We start from the raw sequence: 3,960 nt of genomic DNA, 5'->3' as shown, positions 1-3,960 counted from the left end.
TATATATATATATATATATATATATATATAATTTGAATTATAAAATACATAAAATTTTAATCTTTTGATTTTTAATACAAAATATGTAATACTTTCATGTGGACCATTGAAATGTAAAATATAAAATACACTTGTATTGCCAAAACTATGATTATAAAAATATTTCAAAATATGCCTGGATGACAGGATGATAATAGATGTAAACCTTTTTGAAACAGGAAAAGTCTGTTAGTTTTGCGATTTTCGCAGTAATTAATCAGAATTTACTAACAAAAATTTATGAAAAAATATGAGTATTGATTTTCTTGAGACTCTTGATTTTCGTGATTTCTCAAAATTCGCAATTGCAATTATTACAAATTTTTATAATTTTAGATAATGCTATCACTTACCGATTCAATATCAATTATGCAGATCTGCAATACGGAGGAGGGGGAGGAGGGGTATCAAGTTCTTTTTAAAATATACTAGTGGTTTCCTATGCATTTTTGCACGCTGAATCTAAATGTGGCAGAAGAATTTGCGTAGCACATTAAATTTTTACGATAAATTGGATTTTATGTCGAAAAAACGTTTTAATTATTTTTATAACTTTACTAAAAACATACCAAAACTTTATCAAAATTTTTACCAACATTATTGTAAATTCTTTCTCTTTAAAATCCATTTTGAATCAATAACGTACGATATTTTTACGCCTGATGGTGGAAAGCGCACACCCAGAAAAAAATTTCTTCGATTCAAAGAAATGTTTCTTTGTTGTACAGTTAAAGAAAAAAATTGTTTGATTTAAACGTCATTTTAAAAATTTAAATATCACTTTTTGAAATCAAATTTTTTTGTTTGATTTTAACAAGTGATATTTAAATTTTAAAAATGATGTTTAAATCAAAGAAATTTTTTTCTTTAACAAAGAAACATTTCTTTGAATAGAAGAAATCTTTCTCTATTCAAAAGGGGGGGGAGGGTTGCAGTTATATGACCATGATTAATGTCATTCTTTGAAATTATATTTCCCTATTCTATTAATATACATCGATTTTATTTTAACTTATTCAAAATATAGCAATTTTTTGATATTTGACACCTTTCTGACCATTCTATCATATTAGATATGGTAAATTGTTTTTTTTTTATTTTTTTTATTTTTTTTTTAGATATTTAGTCAATTTTATCTCAGCTTAAAAATATTGTTATCGATTTAAAATGGATTTTAAAGAGAAAAAAATAGTACTTTATGATGACGTTGGTAAAAATTTTAATGAAGCTTTGGTGATTTTTGAATACAGCCATGAAAATAGCAAAAAAACGTCTTTTTTTACATAAAAATTTATCTCGAAAACTTGACATGCTACATAAATTCTGTGGCCACATTCGGATTCAACGCGCAAAACTTGTATAGAAATATAGGAAATCGCTAGTACACTTTAGAAAAAAAAAACCTTGCAGACATGTGTTTTCGACACTTAATTTTTGCAACGTGAAATCCCGATTTCTTGAAAATATAAACAATTTTTGAAATTTTAAATAGTGTATGTAACCTTTCTTTGATTATATTTTTCTAATATTTTATCAATGTTTACAATTTAAATTTTTGTGGTGAAATTTTTAAATTAAAAATTCTTGGAATTATAATTTTTTTTCGCTAGTTTAGGGAATACGAATAGATGTTTTAAGGTTATTTAAAACAAAATTAATTTATATTAATATATATTTTTTATTAGATTTTTTTAAATTACAGAACGTCATGTATTAGTTATTGCGGTGATACATTAATTCATGCATATTTATTTTTTGCCTATTAATCAGAATTGGTAAAAATCATGTTTTGAACTGTTTCAAACATGCTTTAATGTTTTTAACATGTTTTAAACATATTTTTTTATAACACTGTTTAAAATATATATGAAGCATTAAAAACATGTTTAAAAAAAATATTTTCTTTATATATACTGTTATCTGTTCCCAATCCTGCTATTAATAATTACATAAAAATACAGACAAATAACAAAATTATTTGATTTGATATATTTGTTTCGAAATTTCTTTAAGGGGATTCTAAAGTCTTCTGTATTTTACCGATTATTTTCAAATAAGTATTTTTTTAACTGCCTTACTTTATACAAATTTGAAAATCCTTTTACCCAATTAAAGTATAAGCGATAATGTAGTCCAAATCGATCGACTTCTGACGTCGACTCGCAACAATATACTGCTTTATATTATTTTATACTTTGTTTATATAAAACAATCTTGATTTGAACTAGGGATTATATGAACAAAAACGTGTTGTATTTTGAATAAAATACCTAATATAAAAGATTAATTAGCCAGAAAATTTGTACGTATATGTACGATATTTGGTGTAATAGTGATATGTCAATGACATAAATCATATGTTGTAAATCCTACCGAATTTTAATACAACTTTATAGGATCTCCTTAACTGGTTTTAGCGGGGATCTAAAATAATGTATTTTAAATAACATTAATGTGTCTTTGTGCTTAAAATTACTGTAATTAAATGATTTTTTTTAATTTTAAAGGTCAAAATCCGAAGATTAAGATTACGTAATTTAAAATTATGTAAGGTTGTTATACAAATATTTGTTGTAAACAATTTTTTACAACGTAGTTGAAAAAAATGTCGATTTATAAGTACCGATCAGGATTAAATTTTAATTATATTAAATTAAGATTCATGAAACAATTCTTAACTTTTCTATATAGATGTAGATATATTTTTATTTAATTTATCGACTAAAGTTACACACATCTAAAAGCGATGAATATAAGAGAGTTTAATTGAATTAAATATGATTAAATCCAAAAATAGTGCGTTAATTAAGTGACACGTAATTTAACACTTTGGACTGCTAAGCTGCTTCCAGAATAGAATTTAATAAATAACATAATACATATATTATATTTTAAAATGCTTTATTTCTTAGTACAATTTATATTATTTCTTTAACTCTTAAATACTTAATAAAATCATTATTCCTAATTAGATAAATAAAATCATCTAAATAAAAGTGACCATTCAAATTTCTTGAAAATTTTATACCTCATTCAGATATAAATGATACGATAATCAAAGTGTTAATAAGAGAATAATATGCAATCAGTACAATATTTCTCTAGCAAAGAATTGTAGATTTTATTTAACAAAAGAAAGACGACACTTTTATCTCTTTCTTTTATTTCATCTTTTTCATCGTTGACCTTATTTCGTTCTACTCTTTTACGCAACCGTTCCCATTTTCTACTTCTTGCATTTTCTCGATGAACAGACGCGCATTCAAAATGCGCCATTGAATAAATGTTCGCGGTATCGCTTTAGCTGTCGCAGACTTGGAGTGACTTTTTTCGTAACCTATATATTGTATCAATTAAAAAAAGTACGTGACCAGAATTTTCTCGATGTTCGGGAAAGCTTCATTGTGTGTACGTCACGGCAAAATATATATTGTCAAAAAGAACGCGACAAAAGTCGCTGTCTTTTTTTTTTTTATTTTATTTGGCGCAAGTTCCCGCTACTTGGAGCATCAATATCTAGTAAAGTTTTATCCTGATAAAATGTTACAACCCCCTTGATCACGGTGGGGCCAATGGGATCGCTGATTCGAGGGCGCAGAATCCGCGAAATCCGTCCCCTCGGTTACCACGGCTAATCCCGATTGGCGAAGCCCGATCCAATCGGCTTTCATCCGTTATTGATCCCGACGGAGGAATTGTTGAATTGTTTTTTTATTGAACCGAGTTGTAAAGTGCTTTACGACGGGCATAAAACGACCAGCCCCACATTATACGACGGCCGTGGTGAGTTATTAAAATTGCCTGGGACGCCTCGATGCATCCGCGAACTAATGGACGCGATTCTTCGAGGCGATTGACTGAGATCGGTTCTCAGATTATCCTGTCTTCGGATATTATTATTATTATTTCTACAAGGAGTTG

The sequence above is a fragment of the Trachymyrmex septentrionalis genome, unplaced genomic scaffold, assembly GCF_001594115.1.
Source record: "Trachymyrmex septentrionalis isolate Tsep2-gDNA-1 unplaced genomic scaffold, Tsep1.0 scaffold13, whole genome shotgun sequence".
NCBI classification, from domain to species: Eukaryota; Metazoa; Arthropoda; class Insecta; order Hymenoptera; family Formicidae; genus Trachymyrmex; species Trachymyrmex septentrionalis.
This window is presented reverse-complemented; position numbering follows the sequence as displayed.